Source organism: Myotis myotis, unplaced genomic scaffold (genome assembly GCF_014108235.1).
Source record: "Myotis myotis isolate mMyoMyo1 unplaced genomic scaffold, mMyoMyo1.p scaffold_m19_p_5, whole genome shotgun sequence".
Taxonomy (NCBI): Eukaryota; Metazoa; Chordata; class Mammalia; order Chiroptera; family Vespertilionidae; genus Myotis; species Myotis myotis.
This window is the reverse complement of record NW_023416357.1, coordinates 18,426,260-18,438,450: the sequence shown is the minus strand read 5'-3', so window position 1 is coordinate 18,438,450 and position 12,191 is coordinate 18,426,260. Positions and strand designations below refer to the sequence as shown.

The window sequence follows — 12,191 nt, the reverse complement described above, 5'->3', positions numbered from 1 at the left end:
ATTGTTTTGTGTCTCACTTTTCCTTTTTATAAAATAAAAATTTTCAGTCCTGATTGCTAGATTTTAGTATACAATGCAAGGAATGAAGACTGATTAGAGAGCAATTAATTGTAGTCCATGGCACTTTCTTCGTTACGTTGGGCAAGGATGAGTTTATGACATCCAGCTCTTCTTTGTAACTATCATTATCCTGACTTGCCAAACCTTTCTACTGAACACCATGTGTTCAACTACCCATTGGTCTTTTCACAGTGATAGCTCGTAAGCTCATAAAAGTCAATATAATCATGAATTAACACTCTCTTCACTGATCTTTATCTTATACTTCTAATCTTGTAAAGGGGCACCCTGCTGACCCAAGTCCTTAAGCCAAATGACTGATGTCATTTGAATATCTCCTTTTCCCTCGTACCCCACTTTCAATCAGTGTCTTGCCCTTAAAAAGGCACTCCAACATGCCTCACATATCCTTTTCTTCATTTCATATCTTCTGTTAAGTGTATATATGTGGCTGTCACATGTCACATTATGATATCACTGAATCCAATTCATTTTGTAGACTTTTTAGGTGGTATCATACTTGATTTAGCAACTGCATTTGTCAACCAAATCAGCTTCTCTCAGCTTCTCTTATTTAAAATACCTTTCCAGGATTTTTTTTTTTTTCTTTCACAACAATCACTGGTTATGTGTTGCTTCCAACTTTTCTTCCAAATTCGCTGACATGTGGCAGTGTTCGCAGTGATTGAGCCTTTTGCACAAATTATTCATTTGCTAATATCACCAAGCTGAAAGGTTTTAAATATTGTCTTAGTGATAACCACATTTATCTTCCTACTCTGAACTGCTCCTCTAAACACCAACATACGTAACAGTACTGTATGCCATCTGAACATATCTGCCTGGGTGTCTAGTATGCATATCACAGAAGATGTTCAAAATCAAATTGCTAGAATCCAACCACCTCCCCAAAAACAGTTCTCACAGTCTTCTAGACCTCAGCCCCAAAACTTACTCTATTTCTGTTTTTCTTTCACAGCTCATATCTATTCCATCAGCAAGTACTACCTTCAAGACATACCCAGTGTTTGACCACATCTGCTCATTTCCATTTTAACTAACTTTATGTTAATTATCTCTTAAGCTATCTCCTTAATTCCTTCCTGTTCCACATAGTTTGTTCCCAAAACAGCAGCCAAAGCAGCCATGTTAAATTATATCAGATCATGTCACTCCTTTGCTCAAAAGCATAGCAATGGCTTCCTGTTCCATTTGTGGCTAAAGTAAGAAGCATTACAATACCGTAATGTACATGCTGTAAGTGATCTGGCCCAGCGTGTCATTCTGGTATCATCTCCTCTTCTTGTTCTTTTTGTTTCAGAGATGCTGCCCTCACAGATTTTTCTCAAAGAAGCTAGAAAGCATCCACATTAGAACACTTGTACTTATTATTCTCTTGCTCTCTCTTTTTTTCTGGAACTTTTTTTTTCTCACTTCTTTCAAGTCTATTTATCCCTAGCAGTCAGTGTCATGTTCATAAATATGTAACATGCATGAATATGTATGCCTGTGTATAAGTACAGGGGTGGGCACAAGTAGGTTTACAGTTGTCAGCATGCAAAACAGAGATTATTTTTGTACAGTATTATTATTTACTAATTATTTGCCATATGAACAACTGTAAACCTACTTTTGCCACTGTGTATATATTGTTATTGTACATTTTACTGATATAAGATATGTAACACCCAATTTATAAATAATTATAATTTACTCTTTATTGTAAAGTCCACATAGTATGGATTCTTACAGAATGCTTGCATTGATGTTTGCATCCACATGCAAACTATTGTTACAATTCAATGAATATTAACAAAATCCTACTGCAAATAAGTGCTTGATTACTATCTTAATCAGCAAAGTCGTTGTTGGGATCATTGATGAACATGTTTATTTCTGGCTGGTGTGTCTGTTGATATTTTTGTTTACATTAGCATAAATAAAAGAGTTTATACAAACTTCACTTTTTTTTATCAACTCTATTAGTATGAGCCACTTTTTTTTCTGCTAAGTTGAATAATAGTTTTTATTAGTTACAATAGTATTCTTCAACTTTTTTTTATTATTCCCAATGTAATGGCTTATTCACCTTTAATATGCTTTATTTATGCCTTCTCCTTTACTTTTGCAAATGTAGAAAATAAAAATAATAGTAAATTAAGCCTTGATTTAGTATCATCTGCTGACTTGCACAATAAAAATACCCCCAACGTCAATGATTTTTAAGTGACAAGTTAACACAAGTGACACCACCGAACATGGAGTTGGAAAGAATGAGCAATAGCATTCTCTAATATTTTATAGAATACACTGGAGATATGGTTCATGGGTTCATGCACTGGTGAGGTCCCTCAGCGTGGCCTGCGGGGATCAGTGGACCTCTGCACCACTGTAGCCTGGCCTTACCCACCAGCTCCTGGGGCTCCAGCCTGCTGTTCGCATTGATTTCACACAGCATGAAGTAGTGCCTGAAGCAACAGACGGCAGGGGAGGAGCCGGAGCCTGGGCTGGGCACCAAGCTGCTCCCACTCATCCCAGTCCCACTGCTTGGGCGTGCAGGGGGAGGGTTTGCAGGAGAGGCTCTGTGACCTCAGCTGCGCTTGCCAGCCCTCAGCCAGGTCTGTGGGAGCACACTTACCATGAGGGGGCAGCTCCTGCATTGAGCGTCTGCCCCCTGGTGGTCAGTGCACATCATAGCTACCGTCCAGTTATCTATTGTCTGGTCATCCGGTCCCTTAGGCTTTTATATATATAGATTCTATAATTTTTTTTAGGATGCACTACAGCATTCTATTATATTTCCACCATGAGGTAAAATAGACATAAGTAGCAACAAGAACATAAACAATAGTAAAATATATTAATTCAATTAGAAAGTGATGAGTTTCCAGTATTTATTATTTTGTTACTATGATGTTGACTTTTACATTTGTATACTTTAAATTTTAACAATGGCCATATTTACAAACCAGCTCTCCAAGTTTTTGAAATTTTAACAATCAACTCTTCTGAATAGTACTAGGTAACTCTAGCACCCCACTATTCTAGTCCTAGTTCAAACTATTAGCCCACACCAAATGTTCATTTCCCCCCAGCAATTAACACCACCTAATCAGCTATATATAATGTAGATATTTTTGTACTTGTCCCCCCCCGCCCCAATTTGCTCTTGGCTGACTTCCATGTATAAGACACCCATAGCCTAACTGGTTTGGCTCAGTGGATAGAGTGTTGGCCTGCGGACTTAAGGGTCCCAGGTTCGATTCCGGTCAAGGGCATGTACCTTGGTTGCGGGCACGTCCCCAGTGGGGAGTGTGCAGGAGGCACCTGATTGATGTTTCTCTCTCATCGATGTTTCTGACTCTCTATCCCTCTCCCTTCCTCTCTGTAAAAAATCAATAGAATATATTTTTAAAAAGACACCCTAAAATTTTCCAGTCTAAAGATTTTAGAAAAAAATAGCGTCTTATACATGGAAAATTATTGTAGTTGTCTCAACAACAAATGTTTCAATGTTTTTGAGATATTTGTATTAAGTACACTTTCTTAAATAATAATTTTGACTTTTTATAAAAACCTATATAACCCAGGCTGGATAGCTCAGTTATTTGAGCATCGTCCTATACGTTGAAAAGTTGTGGGTTTAATTCCCAACTGGGGTACTTACAGGAGGCAATTAATCAATCTCTCTCTCTCTCTCTCTCTCTCTCTCTCCCTTCCCCTTTCTCAACTTCTCAGTAAAATTGTATGCTTGAGTGAGGATTATAAAAACTTACATAAAAATGTTTAACCTTTTTAAATTGATTTTAACCATCATACATAAAACTATAGGGAAAAAAATAAATTACATAAAAAAATAAAAAGCAGAATAATGGAAAAACATGGCAATGTTAAAACAAGGCATAATATATCTATATGATTAACTTAATATTTATTATTTGTTTCTGCATTTTGAGTCCATGAATTTTTTACAAACTACATGAACAGCTATTTGGGGAAAATAATACTTTAGTTCTAGATTTATAGATTTCATTATTATTTTCCAGGAAAATACATTTCTACTTAAATGGAATATTTCTGCAAACACTCACTATCTGATAAAAATATTTTATTTGCTATTTTAAACATGAAATTATATTATGAATTCTCTTGATCAAAAAGATCAATTACAATCTTGTTACTTTCCATAGAGTACAAATTTCCAGATGATAAGAATCTTAATATTTCATTATTTACAGAAGTTGTATTCCATGTGTTCATTATACATCAATTTTATGGAGGTCAGTTTCATATTTCCTCTTTTCTTTATCCTCCAAATACTATTTTTTACCTGGACTCATAGAATATGTTTACATGTGCCATAGATGAAATATATGAGGTATATGTTTCTGTATATATAAGTGTACATGTATTTCAGTTCTGGAGAGAAGGATAGGGTAGAAGACAAAAAGAGAGAGAGGGAAGAGGTGTTAGAGAGAGAGACATAGAAAGCCAACCATCAAGCATTAGGAATAAATGTGTGTTTGTGTCCGTATATGGGTATGTATGTGTTTACATGTATATTTTGAATTGAAATGCCATTGCAGTGTAGCAAGCTACCCCAAAACTTGAAACTTTCAAAACAACTGTGGTTTTGGAAGTGAAGAAATTGAGCAGGGACTATCTGGGCAATTTCTTGATTCATATGGCATTGACTTGGTTACTTGCTAGCATTCAGATGATACTTGGATTTCTGTAGAGGTTCACAGATGAGTCCACTCAATATACCTGGTTTGTCAGTGGAAAGAGCTATGGAACTGGGCTCAGATAGATCCCAGGCCTGCTCCATCTCAGCGCCTCTCTAGAGAGCAGAGTAGCTTAACTATTTACATGTGGACTCTAGAGAGAAGAGTAGCTTGACTGCTTACATGAAAGCTCAGGGCTTATGTAGATCAAGGTAGAAGCTTCTAGTTCTCCTAAGTCCAGGGCAGAAATTGCCATAATTTCACTTCCACTGCACTGTATTGGCCAAAACAGGCATAGGCCAGCCCAGACTAGTGGTATGAGTATTCAGTTTCTTGAATAAGTCAGACCAGAAACTGGTAATGGCCACTTGGAGCAAGATGGATATTTAGTTCTTTGGGTTTTTGCTCTTTCTTCTGTTGTACAAAAGACTGAATCCTCAGTTTTTAGTCAAATCTTTCAGTTAGCCCAGGCTATTCACCACCTTTCAGACATCTTATTGATCATAATTAGAACTGTGATTCCAATGCTAATTGAACCCAACCTGACAAAGAGAACCAGGATCATGTCTGAAACCACATTGTCAAAGTGTAGACATCCTTCCAAAATCTATTTCAGGCTCGGTTGCAGTATTTTCCTCAATTCCTTCACAAGGAATCAGAAACTCAGAGGGTAGTGATGTATGGAATGAATACTGGCTCTATGGTACCTATCTGTCCTTGGGCAATTTTCCTTAACCTTTCTGTACTTGAAATCTCTCTTTGATAAAAACAAAAAGTAGGGTAATATGAATAACTTTCATAGGCAGTTGATGTCAGGATTTAGTGTGATGATCAAAATAAAGCATTCTTCATAATCTATAATAATAAAAGCATAATATGCTAATTAGACCAGACCTCCTTCCAGAAGTCCTTCCAGACGAAAGTTGCGAGGAAAGCCCAGGTCCTGAGTGGATCTGAAATCGGCAGAGCCGGGCTGACCCAGTGGCTTAGGCAGGCTGGGCGATGCGCTGGGCTGGGCTCAGGTTGGGGTCCCTCCCCTCCTGCTGGGGGGCCCTAGCCCTAGAGGTATTCACCTCAGTGATGACAGGCAGTGGACACTCAGAGGTGGTGTTTCTGCATAGGGCCTCATAAACACACCCGCCCTGCCTTCCACAAGGCCAAAGGAAAGACCAGGTCCCGGGTGCCAGAGGGAAGCTGGTGCCGGCAGCTGGGGGACAGAAGGCCTACTCCTGCACGAATTTCATGCATTGGGCTTCTGGTGCTTAATAAATACTTAATAAGGGGCAGCACTTCCATTATTATCATCATCATCACTATTGGAATTTACTCCAAGATAAGGCTTTTTCAAAATTTATAGTTGATATTTCTCCATATAGTGCTGCCTCAGTACATACTTGCTGAATAGAATAGGTATGCTAAAAGTCTGAAATTCTGTGGAATACTTGGCCTTCACAAATGCCCTGGAAGCCCTCTGTTTTTATTGGTATGAGTATTAAGGATACTAGTAACTGATCTTTTGAAAGTATAGATCCCATTAAAACACTAACAACAGATATAAAAATAAATGAAATGAAAAAAGAGAAATAAAACTTTCTAAGTCAGACGAATCTTTACTGACGCATCAACACAACTACATTCTCCTTGAATATGTCTGATTTATGTCCCATATCTATAAAAAAGATAACTCTTACTTTCATGATGATGATGTTCCTATCTAAAATGCCACTGTGGCATTTGGATTTTTTATCAGGCAGACCTGGGTTACATTTCTGGTTTTGCAGATTTATGATCTGGGGAGAGTTACTTAAACTTTGAGTTTGCCTTCCCATGAAATTCATTGGAAAAAATATATATGAGATATATACCTGAAGTCACATTCCATATTCAAAACATGTGAATCTCTTTTCTGCTCAGTAGAAATAAAAATGCTTCAATATCAATTCTAATCATAGGAAGAGAAAATTATAAATAAGAAAAAATTGAATCTACTTACTAAAGCATAAAAATGTCTGCCTTCATGAATCTATGATTATTAATTCCATGAGTCATAACTTGAAGCTAAATATGTTGAATTGCTTGCTTTGTTTGTTTTCAAATTCCGGGGTGCCAGTGTCATATAATACTAGAGGCCCAGTGCATGAATTTGTGCATGGGGATGGGAGGGAGGGACCGTGAGAGGTTGGCCTGCAGACTCCGATCACAATCTGTGCCAGCTGGTGCAGGGGAGGTTGGCTGTGTTGAGCGTCTGCCCCCCAGGGGTCAGTGTGACTCATAGTGACCAATCATTCCAGTCATTCGGTCAAATGGTTGCTTAGGCTTTTTTATATATTCTGTGTTTTTATTTAAAATAAAATGCACAGAAAAATCTAAATACAAATCTGAAGTTATTCCATTACCCACTGGAACTTTAGAGTCCGGAATATGCTGAATATGACTGTAGAAACAACCATGGCTTTGCTCAGCTTCATCCAGTACCAACAGACGGTAGTGAAGTTTAGTCAGTATTGGCTGTCCACAAGGACAGCAAGACAACTATTCAAACCTTCTGTCACCTGAGGAACAAAACAAATATTTAGAGAGTGTCTTAACACTTACTGAGAGCCTGATCTTTACTGTTCTCCTACGATCATTTTCCAATGATATCATTTTGTCTATGCAGTCATGCACATCCCAGATGCACACCTTTACTAATGTCAGATAAAATTTTCATGGATACCATGCTTGTCCATCATCCTTCCATAGTTTGTAAGCATACCATTCTCCCATCAAGTACTCTTTGTTCATGCTTGTCCATTTTGATAACAATGGGTTATCAAAAGTCTGAAGTCTGGGTTTTGTTTGCCATTTAAGAAATGATATTTTTTGTATTATTTAACTTTCCAGATTTGCATATCAATTTCTCCATCAGTAAACACTCAGATCGTAACATTCTAATGTCATAAGCTCTGCCTGTAAGTCATAAAAATATTCAGCATACATTACATTGGTGATGAATGAAAAAAGAGATTTCTGGAACTGTGTTGCCGATGGATACATAGAGATTCAATGTCTAAATCATTTTGCTTTCATTGTAAATGAGAACTTATGGAAGCCACATTATCTTTATAATCAGTATGGAAATTTCAGAATGTATACTGAGCAAACATACCATATAATATATTAAATGTTAAACTAAATAGCAAGTGAATAGCTAACACAAAGAATCTCCCAGGTTCCTAACTCACCACAGTGAGGCAGCTGGAAATATGAATTATTACTGACAAGATGATAAGTGTCATCATGTAGAAAATGGTTAGTGGAACTTATGAACATTATTCAACCTCTCAGCATTCATATTAATTTAAACAAAAAGATCCTTCAATGATATATGAGCACCTTAAGGCCAGATATCATGTGTTCTCAATGATATATATATCACTGAGATTGATATATCAAATTTGACCATCCATGAGATTGGGGAAAGGAGCTTGTCCCCAGTACTGAGGCTCAGGTCCACTCCCCCAAGTTCTGGTCAGTAGGTCTGAGGTGACATTCTTGAAGTTGCATGATAATTGACATTTCACATGATTTTGTTATCAAGTGGCCCTCATGCCCCATTAGAAAAACATTGGAAGACCAGCACATTTTAACAGACATTACATAATAACATATTAGACATTGAGTGAATGAACAGTTAGGCAAATAAGGAAGTAAAATAAGCACTTAAGCTAAAGTGCATATTATAGTTTAGACATTGAAGAAATCTTACCAGTTTCTTTTATGAATGTGCACATGTACCTTGGAGATTTCTGTAGGAATTTGAATGTGCATTCTTATTCATTTGTTCTAGACTTTTAGGGATTCTATTTTGCAGTCTTCTGTGGCAATATCTAATGAACTGAATTTTTACATTTCAATCTTAAATTCTTCTTAGTGAGTAAAAATGCAAGTAAACATTTTGGAGAATCTATTGCTGCATATGAATCTCATCATTCAGGGAACATACACATATGGTAGGCCTGTGAGTTGGATTCAACAAGCAATGTTTATATCCACAGATGAGTTTTCAATGTTATGAACTTGTATTCAGCAGAGAGTAATTCCGTTACAAGCCCCTACATATCAAGGTGATTGGGAAGCAGTAGTCAATAGGTAATTTGCAGGCAGTGGGGCACCTGCAATCATTTACCAGGAAAGTAATAAGAAACAAAACAACATAATACAATGGTAATCACATCCTGTTGATTCAACCCAGCATCACAGGAGAATAAAAGGCAACAATTCCCGTTAACAATTTGGAAGTAAACATTGCTAGTGAAGCATGTCCTGCAAACATCCACAACATGCCATTACCAGTTACCTCCCATGTATTGTAAATAGAAGAATTGTCTTTGTTTCAAACAAATGAGCAATGCAATAATTTATGGTAATTACTTTAGCTGCTTCATATAATATGTTTTTATTTTTTAATTAATTTATTTATTTTATTTATTTCAGAGCGGAAAGGAGAGGGAGAGAGAGGTAGAAATATCGATGATGAGAGAGAATCACCAGTCAGCTGTCTTTCACATGCCCCCCCACTGGGGATCGAGTATGCAACCAGGGGATGTGCCCAGATCAGGAATCCAGTTGTGACTTCCTGACATTCAACTATTGAGCCACAGCTGCTTCATATTTTTTCTTTACAAATTTACTTAATGGAAAGGCCATGTTTATGTCCTTATTAGGTTTATTTGGAAGACAAAAGTAAAGTAGATTACAATACTGTGTACATGGATATATGGCAGAAAAACCCAAACAAACAAATAAGACTTCATTTTTTACTTGCATTATGTAAATATAGTTTAATCTGGTACATGAGTTTAGGCTTCACAGTTTTGAAAATATATAATACCATTGCACATTATTTTTGTCTATGTGTGTGTGTTTCCATACATATATGCATTTTTTGGCATGACATGATGGAGATTAAAAGTAAACAAAAGTATAAATATATACTGGCAAAACTTCATCTTTCTATGGCTTTTTAAAGAATGATCTTGACCCTCTTGCATTCCAATCAGCTGTGGTATTTGTTATAGATGTTAGGGGAAGTCAACAAGACCAATTTGTCCTCCAGCTGGACTGGAGCAATACGGAGCTCCTCACCCAACCTCGGCCTTTGGAATATTACTTATGCCTATGGTTCCCATGACAGGAACTGTTTTCAAGGACACAGTTTGAGAAGCAATGTGTGGCTAAGGTGGTGTATGCAACTGAATCCAGGTCACTATATGAACTCTTAAGATTTTAGCATGTGGGTTTGGAGCTCTCCTAGTCTTTGGTCACCCGATGGAGAAAAGATAATATTTCAATAAATTGTGCTGAAACAAATAAACATCCACGTGCAAAAACATGACACCCTTAAATCACATTACACTCTTAAAAAAGGTAACTCAAAATGAATCACAGGCCTAAATGTAAAGTGCAAAAATATAAAACTCCTAAAAGGTAGCATAGGAGATAGTTTCCATGACTTTGAGTTTAGCAATGACTTCTTAGGTACAGCTCAAAAATCATGATCCATGAAAGAAATAATTGAAAAGCTGAACTTCAAAAAAACTTAAAAACTTCTGCATGTGAAAGACACTGCATCGTCAAGAGGTTAAGAAGACAAGCCATAACCTGGGAGAGAATAGTTGGAAAATAGATGTTTGATAAAGGACTGTTCTAAAATATACAAAGAACTGTTAAAACTCAATAAGGAAAAAACAATCCAATTAAAAAAGGGCATCAATCCTGTATCAGAAATATCATTAGTGAATATATTCTACCAGCCAGTAAGTTGCTTTTGTTTTGTTGAAGTTTTCCTTCGATGTACTGAAGCATTTAGATTGATATATTCCCATTTGTTTATTTTTTCTTTGGTTTCCCTTGCTCAAGGGGACGTGTCCACCAAGATGTTAGTCAGATTAATGTCAGATAGTTTACTTTGTCTATTTTCTTCCAGTTTTATGATTTAGGATTTACATTTTAGTCCTTAAAGCATTTTTTTTAAATATTGTATGAATGGTACAGTTTTTATTTTTTTGCATGTATCTATCCTTCACTTTGTAATGATCAATGTTTTACTTATATATTTATAGTATACAGAATATTACTTTAATTATTTCACTGTAAAACATTTTCCTGGACAATAATCTTATACTTCTTCCCACCAGAGTTAAGTCCCTCTTATGATGTATTCTTTTAAGAATAGCATCTTTATTTTGTTTCAAATACTAGAACATATGTATTTATTTTATAAAATATATTCATTCTTACCTCATCCCCTCTGCATCAACTCAATCCCTTCTTATATAATTATTACATGTTATAATACATTGTTCTTTTTAATAAGAATGCTTGAGGCTTTTTTATATGCATGAGTTAGATGAATCACTTATTATCCTATAATTATAATTTTTGATAAGGATAATTTTCATTTCATATTTAGCTTCAGGAAAGTTTTTATGAACTCCTCAATTATATATTCACAAATTTTGAAATTTGTGGGATCTCTTTTTCTGGTGCCCAAGGCTCTCCTCTCAAAGTCATTACACATCCAGTAAATCAATTCAGTAAGAAATTCCAGAAGTTCGGTGTTTTTTATTCAAAACAACTGATTGACTATTCGTTCCATTTTTAAAAGACTATTTTTTGCTTAAATATACAATCAATTTTCTCTCATTATATCAAGATATTGTTTGCAAACGAGTCCAACACTATAGTTAGCAGGTATTATAATTGGCATCATGCTGTGAATTGCACTGCTAACTAATCAAGTGTGTGATTGAAGCCATTGGTGTCATTCTCAAAAGTGGCGTGGTCCAGATATTTTTTTTAATAAAAGTAAAAAGGTGGTTGTTAATTGTAGACAAATGTTTGGGGTGGTAACTATATTTATATTATATATTTTCATCCACATAAAGCTTATATACGTATAGATTTATATATTTATTTATAAGATAGATCATCTACATGAGGACAGTTTTTCTTATTTTATGACTTAATAGTATTTGGGTAAACTTGGCTCTCTCGAAAATTTGTTTAATTTTTAAATGTAGGCCTCTCTTAACAAGGCTATCTAGTTTGTGCTTATCTGTGTGTTTACTTACACATAATTAGAAATAGGTATATAATCTTTTTAATCTCTGTTGGATTCAAGTATTAATTCATGAGAAAGTCCATGAAATGTCTCCTTTGTCCCTATAAAAATAAAAAATGTGATTATTTGACTCAGTCTCATAACTTTACTTTTCCATATATACTTAGATCTAGTTCTTATTGTTTTTATTTCTTGCCAAAAATAGTGAGTTTCTTAATCTTGATATATGTTAAAATGCTTCCCACCTATCATCTTCATTCAAGTGTCCACACTTCCCCATTTTCCTTCATCCCACTTTGACA

The 12,191-nt window shown here is 35.8% G+C and overlaps 1 protein-coding gene across 1 annotated transcript in view; it reads left to right on the top strand.

Annotated features, from left to right (window-relative positions):
* CDH18 (cadherin 18) overlaps nt 1-12,191 on the top strand; it is a 344,495-nt gene that overhangs the window by 246,857 nt on the left and 85,447 nt on the right. The gene's annotated exons all lie outside the window — the stretch shown is intronic.